General features: G+C 42.0%; 1 protein-coding gene across 2 annotated transcripts in view; it reads left to right on the forward strand.

The window, feature by feature from the left end:
- The window catches only part of LOC121555406 (periostin), a 103,885-nt gene that overhangs the window by 73,060 nt on the left and 17,654 nt on the right, over positions 1–13,171 (forward strand). The window lies entirely within an intron of this gene.

Consider the following 13,171-nt stretch of genomic DNA (forward strand, 5'->3'; position numbering starts at 1 on the left):
TTCTCTCTCTGTACGTACACTAAACTATTCTCATTCTCTCTCTGTTTTTATACCGCTGCTGACATTTTCTAAACTTTTCTAAACCTTTCAGAACAAACAGTTCTGTTTTTCTGAATACAATCACAATGTCTGTGATTCTTTAATTCTCTGTCTTTATGTACAGCACACTATTACCCTCTATCTAACCTCTCTCTAACCTCTCTCTAACCTCTGTCTAATCTCTCTCTAACCTCTCTATAACCTCTCTCTAACCTCTGTCTAACCTCTCTCTAACCTCTCTCTAACCTCTCTCTAACCTCTGTCTAACCTCTGTCTAACCTCTCTCTAACCTCTCTCTAACCTCTGTCTAACCTCTGTCTAACCTCTCTCTAACCTCTCTATAACCTCTCTCTAACCTCTGTCTAACCTCTCTCTAACCTTTCTCTAACCTCTCTCTAACCTCTGTCTAACCTCTCTCTAACCTATCTATAACCTCTCTCTAACCTCTCTTTAACCTCTTTCTAACCTCTCTCTAACCTCTGTCTAACATATGGGAGATTCTCATTTGGGCAAAAACATCGTCCTCTGTCCTCTCTCCTCTGTCCTGTCTGCTCCGTGACCCGGAAGCCGATAAGTGGTTGAGTGATTGAGGAAAGTGTAAATTCGTTAGTAGGTGAATGTAAGAGTGTCCTCCCTTCCTCGATAGCCACCTTTCGTCGAGGATAGTCATGTATCCTACTTGAGTCCTTCACGGAACAGTTTTGATATCTGCCACACCCCCTTTGAATCAGTTGTGGTTTTGTCGGAGGATACTAGCTACATTAATTTTTTTCATTTTACACATTTATTTTGGGATTACACCCCTTGAAACGTAATTTGCCTGATGACGTCACATAGAGAGACAAAGGGGCTCTGATGCTTTCTCTTTTGAGATACGGTTGATATATTCAGCCTCTGTTTCGCTCGCTCTGATGCTTTCTCTTTTGAGATACGGTTGATATATTCAGCCTCTGTTTCGCTCGCTCTGATGCTTTCTCTTTTGTGATACGGTTGATATATTCAGCCTCTGTTTCGCTCGCTCTGATGCTTTCTCTTTTGAGATACGGTTGATATATTCAGCCTCTGTTTCGCTCGCTCTGATGCTTTCTCTTTTGAGATACGGTTGATATATTCAGCCTCTGTTTCGCTCGCTCTGATGCTTTCTCTTTTGAGATACGGTTGATATATTCAGCCTCTGTTTCGCTCGCTCTGATGCTTTCTCTTTTGAGATACGGTTGATATATTCAGCCTCTGTTTCGCTCGCTCTGATGCTTTCTCTTTTGAGATACGGTTGATATATTCAGCCTCTGTTTCGCTCGCTCTGATGCTTTCTCTTTTGAGATACGGTTGATATATTCAGCCTCTGTTTCGCTCGCTCTGATGCTTTCTCTTTTGAGATACGGTTGATATATTCAGCCTCTGTTTCGCTCGCTCTGATGCTTTCTCTTTTGAGATACGGTTGATATATTCAGCCTCTGTTTCGCTCGCTCTGATGCTTTCTCTTTTGAGATACGGTTGATATATTCAGCCTCTGTTTCGCTCGCTCTGATGCTTTCTCTTTTGAGATACGGTTGATATATTCAGCCTCTGTTTCGCTCGCTCTGATGCTTTCTCTTTTGAGATACGGTTGATATATTCAGCCTCTGTTTCGCTCGCTCTGATGCTTTCTCTTTTGAGATACGGTTGATATATTCAGCCTCTGTTTCGCTCGCTCTGATGCTTTCTCTTTTGAGATACGGTTGATATATTCAGCCTCTGTTTCGCTCGCTCTGATGCTTTCTCTTTTGAGATACGGTTGATATATTCAGCCTCTGTTTCGCTCGCTCTGATGCTTTCTCTTTTGAGATACGGTTGATATATTCAGCCTCTGTTTCGCTCGCTCTGATGCTTTCTCTTTTGAGATACGGTTGATATATTCAGCCACTGTTTCGCTCGCTCTGATGCTTTCTCTTTTGAGATACGGTTGATATATTCAGCCTCTGTTTCGCTCGCTCTGATGCTTTCTCTTTTGAGATACGGTTGATATATTCAGCCACTGTTTCGCTCGCTCTGATGCTTTCTCTTTTGAGATACGGTTGATATATTCAGCCACTGTTTCGCTCGCTCTGATGCTTTCTCTTTTGAGATACGGTTGATATATTCAGCCTCTTATATATTATATATATATACGGTTGATATATTCAGCCTCTTATATATTATATATTATATATATATACGGTTGATATATTCAGCCTCTTATATATTATATATTATATATATATACGGTTGATATATTCAGCCTCTTATATATTATATATTATATATATATACGGTTGATATATTCAGCCTCTTATATATTATATATTATATATAGATACGGTTGATATATTCAGCCTCTTATATATTATATATTATATATATATACGGTTGATATAGTCAGCCTCTTATATATTATATATTATATATATATACGGTTGATATATTCAGCCTCTTATATATTATATATTATATATATATACGGTTGATATATTCAGCCTCTTATATATTATATATTATATATATATACGGTTGATATATTCAGCCTCTTATATATTATATATTATATATATATACGGTTGATATATTCAGCCTCTTATATATTATATATTATATATATATACGGTTGATATATTCAGCCTCTTATATATTATATATTATATATATATACGGTTGATATATTCAGCCTCTTATATATTATATATTATATATATATACGGTTGATATATTCAGCCTCTTATATATTATATATTATATATATATACGGTTGATATATTCAGCCTCTTATATATTATATATTATATATATATATGGTTGATATATTCAGCCTCTTATATATTATATATTATATATATATACGGTTGATATATTCAGCCTCTACGCGAATTGAAGGAAAAGTATGAAACACAGAGAGAGAAAGATACATTATTATTATATATTAGTATTATTATTATATATATATATTAGTATTATTATTATATATATATATTAGTATTATTATTATTATATATATATTAGTATTATTATTATTATATATATATTTATTTTTTGTCCATTTTTTGGGGTTAGCCTGGCTTCCCTTGGCATCCATGAATACACGCCACTTTTTTTTATTTTTATATATATATAATTATTTTTTATGGGGATGAGGTAGTTGGGTGGGCTAATTACAGATGGGCTGTGTACAGGTGCAGTGATCGGTAAGCTGCTCTGACAACTGATGCTTAAAGTTAGTGAGGGAGATAAGTGTCTCCAGCTTCAGAGATTTTTGCAGTTTGTTCCAGTCATTTGCAGCAGAGAACTGGAAGGAATGGCGGCCAAAGGAGGTGTTGGCTTTGGGGATGACCAGTGAGTTATACCTGCTGAAACGCATACTACGGGTGGGTGCTGCTATGGTGACCAATGAGCTAAGATAAGGCGGGGATTTGCCAAGCAGAGATTCATAGATGACCTGGAGCCAGTGGGATTGGCGACAAATATGTAGTGAGGGCCAGCCAACGAGAGCATACAGGTCACAATGGTGGGTAGTATATGGGGCTTTGGTGACAAAACGGATGGCACTGTGATAGACTACATCCAATTTGCTGAGTAGAGTGTTGGAGGCTATTTCGTAAATGACATCGCCGAAGTCAAGGATTGGTAGGATAGTCAGTTTTACGAGGGCATGTTTAGCAGCATGAGTGAAGAAGGCTTTGTTGTGAAATAGGAAGCCGATTCTAGATTTAACTTTGGATTGGAGATGCTTAATGTGAGTCTGGAAGGAGAGTTTACGGTCAAACCAGACACCTAGGTATTTGTAGTTGTCCACATATTCTAAGTCAGACCCGCCGAGAGTAGTGATTATAGTCGGGCGGGCGGGTGCAAGCAGCGTTCGATTGAAGAGCATGCATTTAGTTTTACTAGCGTTTAAGAGCAGTTGGAGGCTACGGAAGGAGTGTTGTATGGCATTGAAACTCGTTTGGAGGTTTGTCAACACAGTGTCCAATGAAGGGCCAGATGTATACAAAATGGTGTCGTCTGCGTAGAGGTGGATCTGAGAGTTACCGGCAGAAAGAGCGACATCATTGATATACACAGAGAATAGAGTCTGCCCGAGAATTGAACCCTGTGGCACCCCCATAGAGACTGCCATAGGTCCAGACAACAGGCCCTCCGATTTGACACATTGAACTCTATCTGAGAAGTAGTTGGTGAACCAGGCGAGGCAGTCATTTGAGAAACCAAGGCTATTTAGTCTGCCAATAAGAATGCAGAGATTGACAGAGTCTAAAGCCGTGGCCAGGTCGATGAAGACGGCTGCACAGTTCTCTCTTTTACCGATCGTGGTTATAATATCGTTTAGGACCTTGAGCGTGGCTGAGGTGCACCCATGACCAGCTCGGAAACCAGATTGCATAGCGGAGAAGGTACGGTGGAATTCGAAATGGTCGGTGATCTGTTTGTTAACTTGGCTTTCAAATACTTTCGAAAGGCAGGGCAGGATAGATATAGGTCTGTAACAGTTTGGAGAGTGTCACCCCCTTTGAAGAGGGGGATGACTGCGGCAGCTTTCCAATCTCTGGGGATCTCAGACGATATGAAAGAGAGGTTGAACAGGCTAGTAACAGGGGTTGCTACAATTTCGGTGGCTAATTTTAGAAAGAAAGGGTCCAGATTGTCTAGCCCAGCTGACTTGTAGGGGTCCAGATTGTTTAGCTCTTTCAGAACATCAGCTATCTGAATTTGGGTGAAGGAGTAGCGGGGGGCAAGTTGCAGCAGAGGGTGCAAAGCTGGTGGCCAGGGTAGTGGTAGCCAGATGGAAAGCATGGCCAGCCGTAGCAAAATGCTTATTGAAATTATCGTAGATTTATCGGTGGTGACAGTGTCTTGCAGGCAGCAAGAGTGTGAAGCTCTCAACTGGTTTTGGCATGGAGCAGCTCACAGAAGAATGACATCTGTAGCCGGTAGGGTAGGAAAGACGTTTCAACTTATGATATCTACCAGTAAATGCTAACTAAGGAAACAATGGGTTTGCAAACCATGTACTAAAAAAGTTTAGTCCTAAGTGTTGGTTAGAAGGCTATTTGTGATGCGCAATTGTCATCATGTGATGTTTGCATCAGGGGCGTAGACATGGATGGGCCTGGGTGGACAGAGGCCCACCCACTGGGGAGCCAGGCCCTGACAGGCCCAACCAATGGGGAGCCAGGCCCTGACAGGCCCACCCACTGGGGAGCCGGGCCCTGACAGACCCACCCACTGGGGAGCCAGGCCCTGACAGACCCAACCAATGGGGAGCCAGGCCCTGACAGGCCCACCCACTGGGGAGCCAGGCCCTGACAGGCCCACCCACTGGGGAGCCAGGCCCTGACAGACCCACCCAATCAGATTGATAAGGTTTAAGCATTGTTGTGGACTTAGACCATCAAATGTTTGTATTTATTCTATTTAAAAATGTTTGAGAGTGAAAATCAGACAAATCTATAGGAAAACGAATTAAAAAGCATAATAAAAAACATTCACACAGGGTGCCTTTCCTTCGCTGGGCGGGCCGTTTGGGAACTAGTTGATAACATTTGAGTATACCCACTTCTCCAGGCACCACTACACCACTGGATAGGGCCAATGGAAAGACAGCAGTCACACAGCATGATGTTAAAGGATAAGCAGTCACACAGCATGATGTTAAAGGATAAGCAGTCACACAGCATGATGTTAAAGGATAAGCAGTCACACAGCATGATGTTAAAGGATAAGCAGTCACACAGCATGATGTTAAAGGATAAGCAGTCACACAGCATGATGTTAAAGGATAAGCAGTCACACAGCATGATGTTAAAGGATAAGCAGTCACACAGCATGATGTTAAAGGATAAGCAGTCACACAGCATGATGTTAAAGGATAAGCAGTCACACACAGCATGATGTTAAAGGATAAGCAGTCACACACAGCAGGATGTTAAAGGATAAGCAGTCACACAGCATGATGTTAAAGGATAAGCAGTCACACAGCATGATGTTAAAGGATAAGCAGTCACACAGCATGATGTTAAAGGATAAGCAGTCACACAGCATGATGTTAAAGGATAAGCAGTCACACAGCATGATGTTAAAGGATAAGCAGTCACACAGCATGATGTTAAAGGATAAGCAGTCACACAGTAGGATGTTAAAGGATAAACAGTCACACAGCATGATGTTAAAGGATAAGCAGTCACACAGCATGATGTTAAAGGATAAGCAGTCACACAGCATGATGTTAAAGGATAAGCAGTCACACAGCATGATGTTAAAGGATAAGCAGTCACACAGCATGATGTTAAAGGATAAGCAGTCACACACAGCATGATGTTAAAGGATAAGCAGTCACACAGCATGATGTTAAAGGATAAGCAGTCACACAGCATGATGTTAAAGGATAAGCAGTCACACAGCATGATGTTAAAGGATAAGCAGTCACACAGCATGATGTTAAAGGATAAGCAGTCCATAAACTCTGACATAATAAGCCAGTAGGTCCCAATCATAAGAATACAAAAACACAACCTTTAAGCATTTCCCAATCGAAATGTACCACTATTACTTCCCATTGCAAAAAAAAAATAGACCTAAAGTTTAAAGTGGAACTGACAGCGTTTTAACTACTTTGCAGATATGAAACAAACAGACAATCATAATATCAGTCAAAAATATAAAATTCCCAGTTTATGACTCAGTGTTCCATGATGTACACTAAGGCATCGTTGGCAGAATAGATGGATGCAGTTCAATGCATGATTAATATAATTCAACAATACATTTCTTGGTAGTCCAAAATGTTTTGCTATCAGGTTGTAAATCACAGCTGGCCTGGTACATTGTCTGTTTCAGTTTCAATAACTCAATACTATTGACATTCCAACTAAGGTTGGGAATGTCAATACAATCAAACATACAAGGGCAATTATCACAAGTCAGTCATAATGTGGCTAATAAGCTAGCGTATCTATCTATCTAGCAAGCTAAAAACACAGAGCATAACGTTAGCTAGATAGCTAGCTAGCTAGCTGCTAGGAGGATGTCATGCCTTTGGAGGAGTGGTTGAGTGACTGTCTTTTTCCCCTCATATTGTTTTTCGTTGGCTACACTAAGCTAGAGATGAAGGTGTCATTTGGTTAACTAGCAAGAACTGTTATCCAGTTAGCATATCTCTTGCATTTGCAAATTCACTCTGGCTATTTACTCAGATTCAGAGCACTCTCGTCTGAGTGTGCCAGAGCACAGAATAACTGATGAATTTACGAACGCGCAACACCTGCTGAATATGACCGGTGTCAGTAAACATAGGCAAAAAAAAAGTAATAGTTAGTCAAGAATGCTCCAGATAACATGCAAACAGCCTAACCAACTCTGCTAGGGTGAGTAAAATGGTCAGAGTGAGGTGTTCTCTCATTTGTCTCTGGAAGTAGCTAGCTAGCAAGCTAGCCAACTTTAGCCTGTTAGCTTGGGGTGCTTGGTTGGGACCAGCATGCATCAGTGGCAGGCAAGCTGCAGAAGGACGAGGAGGCTACAATTCCCCATTGTTTATCAGTGTAATTTTGACGGCCAACTAGCTGAAAAAGTTCCTTTGTTGGATTTTAGCTCTTCTTGCTCTGGCTAGCATTAGTTGTATATCTTGTTGTTGTTGATGTGCATAACTGAGGGAGAGAGAGACTACCTTTTTATGGTTGTTTGATCAAGAGGACTGTAAAGTTCCCAAATGTAAGAGGACTCCCGTGGTATTTACATATTTGCAGAAATCCATTCAGGTGTATTTTCTGGCTTTTGGCGAAAGCGTTCTAAGGATCTAAAGTCATGCTGTTGCTACTGCCTGTAAACACACAGTCCAGTTCAATGTGAATGATGGCAGGCCCGTGTGGCAAATGGCTTGTTTGTATAAAGGCCTACTGTAGATCTGATTGGCTACAGCGCACCAGTCTGTGTAGACTCCGGTCCTGGACAAGACAGATGTTTTTATTCAGTTTTATTTATGAAAACGTGAAAATGACCATATCTAAGTGGTCGCTTGTCAGAAAATGAAGAAAAAAAAGGTGTAATATTCTTCCTGGGGGTGTATATGAACAGATTTTAATAAGATGCCATGTTGCTAAAATGCTGTCAGTTCCACTTTAAATGCAACAATGTTTCACACAAGTTATTTTCAAAGAGATGGCTAACAACAGCAAGCGCGCTGCAATAAGAAAACACAGTTCCACTCACCAGATGATGATCATTTGAAACTTAACTTGTTGTTGAAAGTTATTCTTGAAAAGGGAGAAGCTAACAAATTAGCAACAACATCCTCTTTGATAACACCTGCTGCAGCCGCTGCAAACTAGCCGACAACAAAAGCTAGCTAGCTAGCTAGACCGCGGGAAAACTACTGCTCGCTATTGCGCCGTGACCTGTCGGTCCCACCCATTAAGTCAAAATGTGATTGGTTGATTCCACTGTCACTCCCAAAAATTTTTCTAATACAGTTGAATGACAGATGCCTTTATCTAGCTTCTGATGGCCTAGCCAATGGCTGACTAAGCTAGCTAGATTTATCTCCCCAGAGATGAGGAAAGAAAAATCCTGATTGGATATTTTTTTTTCTCATCAGTGTTAACCCTTTCCTTTCCAACAAAAACGGACAAGATTAAATCAGAACATCATTGAAAATAATAATAGAATTGTCATTCTTAATATATTATTATATAATTATTATATAAATCCTTAGCTCTATTCTGAAGGCGTAAAGGCCCATTGTTCCCCACTGTGTTTGGGTTAGTAATAATTTGTAGAGTGGCTCTATTTTCCCTCAGCATGCATTTTCTCACTATTTTGAATGTCTAAAAAATGTATATGTTGTTCTGAAATATGAACACATAAATACTGGACATTTTGAACTCTTGTTATGGAGGTGATTTGACAAAATTACAAACATGGTCTTCAATTGGACTCGCATATTTCTGGTCTTGGTCTTGACTCGGTCTCAGACCTCTTGTCCCCGTCTCGCCCCCCTCCCCTCCGGTCTTGGTCTTGACTCGGACTCGATTTGCTCCTGTTTTGGTCTTGAATTGGTCTCGAACACAACACTGTTCTGAGGTAGTCCCAGAGGTTCCCAGAGGTTCCCAGAGGCAGACGGAAACTTAGTAGGGAGCATTTCCTCTCATTACCTTCTGCAATTACGTCATTATTTTTAATTTTTTAATTTTTTAATAACGTCTATTTGCACATAATCTCTTGCACATCTAGCATTCCAGTGTTAATACTATTGTAATTATTCTGCACTATAGCCTATTTATTGCCTTACCTCCATAACTTGCTACATTTGCACACACTGTATATATATTTTCTGTTGTATTTTTGACTTTATGTTTTTTACCCCATATGTAACTCTGTGTTGTTTTTATTGCACTGCTTTGCTTTATCTTGGCCAGGTCGCAGTTGTAAATGAGAACCTGTTCTCAACTGGCTTACCTGGTTAAATAAAGGTGAGAAAAAAAATTTATCCTGGGGAAACACCCTCCACTACCACAAGACCAGGGTTACAGTGACAAGACTTACATGAACTCTTACATTTAAGTCATTTAGCAGACGCTCTTATCCAGAGCAACTTACAGTTAAGTGAGTGCATACATTTTCAAACGCCATGCTCTACCAACTTAGCTACATCCCTGCCGGCCATTCCCTCCCCTACCCTGGACGACGTTGGCTAATTGTGCGCCGCCCCCATGGGGTCTCCCGGTCGCGGCCGGCTACGACAGAGTCTGGATTCGAACCAGGATCTCTAGTGGCACAGCTAGCACTGCGATGCAGTGCCTTACACCACTGCGCCACTTGGGAGACTCTTACAGTGCATTCAGAAGGTATTCAGACCCCTTGACTTTTTCCACATTTTGTTACATTACAGCCATTTTCTAAAATGGATTAAATGGTTTTCCCCCCTCATCAATCTACACACAATACCCCATAATGACAAAGCAAAAACAGGTTTTTAGATTTGTTCTCAAATTTATAAAAAATTATAAACTTAAATATCACATTTACATAAGTATTCACATCCTTTACTCAGTACTTTCAATCAATTTAATTTACCACAGGTGGACTCCAATCAAGTTGTAGATCATCTCAAGGATGATATATTATCAATGGAAACAGGATGCACCTGAGCTCAATTTCGAGTCTCATAACAAAGGGTTTGAATTCTTATGTAAATAAGGTATTTATTTTTTTATTTTTATATATATTTACATTTGCAAACATTTCTAAAAGCCTGTTTTTGCTTTGTCATTATGGGTGTATTGTGTGTAGATTTAATCAATTTTGGAATAAGGCTGTAACGTAACAAAATGTGGAAAAAGGGACGGGGTCTGAATACTTTCCGAATGCACTGTACATATATGGTGAATGACTTAGGCTAGGAGTTTTTCAGTGTCATAGAGCTAGTTAGCATAAGATGTTAGGTCAAATGGTCAGGACTCTCCACCTCTCTCCACCTCTCTCCTCCTCTCTCCACCTCTCTCCACCTCTCTCCATCTCTCTCCACCTCTCTCCCCCTCTCTCCACCTCTCTCCACCTCTCTCCCCCTCTCTCCACCTCTCTCCCCCTCTCTCCACCTCTCTCCACCTCTCTCCACCTCTCTCCACCTCTCTCCACCTCTCTCCACCTCTCTCCTCCTCTCTCCACCTCTCTCCACCTCTCTCCACCTCTCTCCCTCTCTCCACCTCTCTCCCCTCTCTCCACCTCTCTCCACCTCTCTCCACCTCTCTCCACCTCTCTCCACCTCTCTCCCCTCTCTCCACCTCTCTCCACCTCTCTCCCCCTCTCTCCACCTCTCTCCCCCTCTCTCCCCCTCTCTCCACCTCTCTCCACCTCTCTCCACCTCTCTCCTCCTCTCTCCCCCTCTCTCCACCTCTCTCCACCTCTCTCCACCTCTCTCTTTCTCTCTCCACCTCTCTCTTTCTCTCTCCACCTCTCTACACCTCTCTCCACCTCTCTCTTTCTCTCTCCACCTCTCTCCACCTCTCTCCACCTCTCTCTTTCTCTCTCCACCTCTCTCCACCTCTCTCCACCTCTCTCTTTCTCTCTCTTTCTCTCTTTATCTCCCCTTAGTATTTCTCACCACCCCCCATTTTCCCTTCCTTTTTTATCAACAACACAGATAGCCCTTTTCCTGTCTCTATCAGTCTGGACAATCTCAGACAAGCCTTCCTTTATCCGTGGAGGAAGTTCAGAAACTCAGAAACAGGGCATTATCTACTAACCTTGTCCAGAGGGAGGGAGGGGATGAGAAAATGGAGGAGGGGGTTATGGTTGAGGATAGCCAAGTAAGATGGACAAGGAAGGAAAAGGGTGAGGGAGGAGGGAGGAGCTGGGAAGTGGGTGGAGTCGAGAGGGAGTGAGAGCTGAGATGGCGAATGAGGAGAGGGAGCAGCTTGGAAGTGGGTGGAGTTGTGGGGGAGTGAGAGCTGAGATGGCGAATGAGGAGAGGGAGCAGCTTGGAAGTGGGTGGAGTCGAGGGGGAGTGAGAGCTGAGATGGCGAGTGAGGAGAGGGGACTATAGAGAAGGGTGAGGAAGAGTTGAGGAGAGGAAGAAGGGTGAGAGAGGGTGAGAGAGGAGAGAAGAGAGGGTGAGAGAGGAGAGAAGAGAGGGTGAGAGAGGAGAGAAGAGAGGGTGAGAGAGGAGAGAAGAGAGGGCTAGAGAAGAGAGAGGAGAGGGCTAGAGAAGAGAGGGTGAGAGAGGTTAGGAAAAGTGGGAAAGAGGGCTAGGGAGAGGGGTGGAGAGAGGAGATGACATGTAGTCGTCAGAAAAACAGATTTAATTAGTTTTGGCTGAACGCCACAGATACAGGCTCTGAAGGAACAGATAAGGAATAGCTGTAATCGGAGGGGATTATAGGCTGTTGTCTAAATGGGGACGTGCAGAGAGACGGGGGTTAAGAATGACCTTACGGACACTGAGGTGAAAATGTGTGTGTGTGCTTCCTGTTTGTTCACGTGCATGTGTGTCTTCATGGGTAGCGCGTGTTAACGGAGTTTAGAGAAAGTGGCTCAAATTATGGGTTAGAGAGAGGGGGACCCAGAATAGGAGAGAAACTGTTCTGTCGCTGACTGGACATGTCCGTCCCCAGAGACACTCAGAGGCGGTTAAATTACAGGAAATTAGTTTCCCTGGCGACATGGAATGTTCCAGTTCCAGAACCAGAACCTCCAACAATGGGAGGGACATCTGGAATGGCCATCTGGGAGGGACATCTGGAATGGCCATCTGGGAGGGACATCTGGAATGGCCATCTGGGAGGGGCATCTGGAATGGCCATCTGGGAGGGACATCTGGAATGGCCATCTGGGAGGGACATCTGGAATGGCCATCTGGGAGGGCCATCTGGGAGGGACATCTGGAATGGCCATCTGTGTATGTCCCCACCTTTCACCTTTTCAAGTTTCACCCCTCCATGTTTTCACTTTTCACCTTTTCAAATGTCAACTCTTAGGAGAAAGTTAATTCAGATGTTTCTTTAACACGCACGCATTCACACACACACGCAAGCCACACACACACACACACACACACACACATATACATGTTTCAAGACTAACCTATCTGGAGAGCGTACATTTACGTTCTTAGTAAGGGAATCATTATGACCACTTTTTTTGTTGTTGTTTTATTCTTACTTTTTTTGTTTAAAATAAATGCACTGTTGGTTAAGGGCTGTAAGTAAGCATTTCACTGTAATGTCTGCACCTGTTTTATTCGGCGCATGTGACCAATAAAATTTGATTTGATTTGATTTGACCTGATGTCCTTAGTAAGATAATCATTATGACCTGATGTTCTTAGTAAGGGAATCATTATGACCTGAAGTCCTTAGTAAGGGAATCATTATGACCTGATGTTCTTAGTAAGGGAATCATTATGACCTGATGTCCTTAGTAAGGGAATCATTATGACCTGATGTTCTTAGTAAGGGAATCATTATGACCTGATGTTCTTAGTAAGGGAATTATTATGACCTGATGTTCTTAGTAAGATAATCATTATGACCTGATGTTCTTAGTAAGGGAATCATTATGACCTGATGTTCTTAGTAAGGGAATCATTATGACCTGATGTTCTTAGTAAGGGAATCATTATGACCTGATGTTCTTA

This window comes from Coregonus clupeaformis, unplaced genomic scaffold (assembly GCF_020615455.1).
Source record: "Coregonus clupeaformis isolate EN_2021a unplaced genomic scaffold, ASM2061545v1 scaf0076, whole genome shotgun sequence".
Classification (NCBI taxonomy): Eukaryota; Metazoa; Chordata; class Actinopteri; order Salmoniformes; family Salmonidae; genus Coregonus; species Coregonus clupeaformis.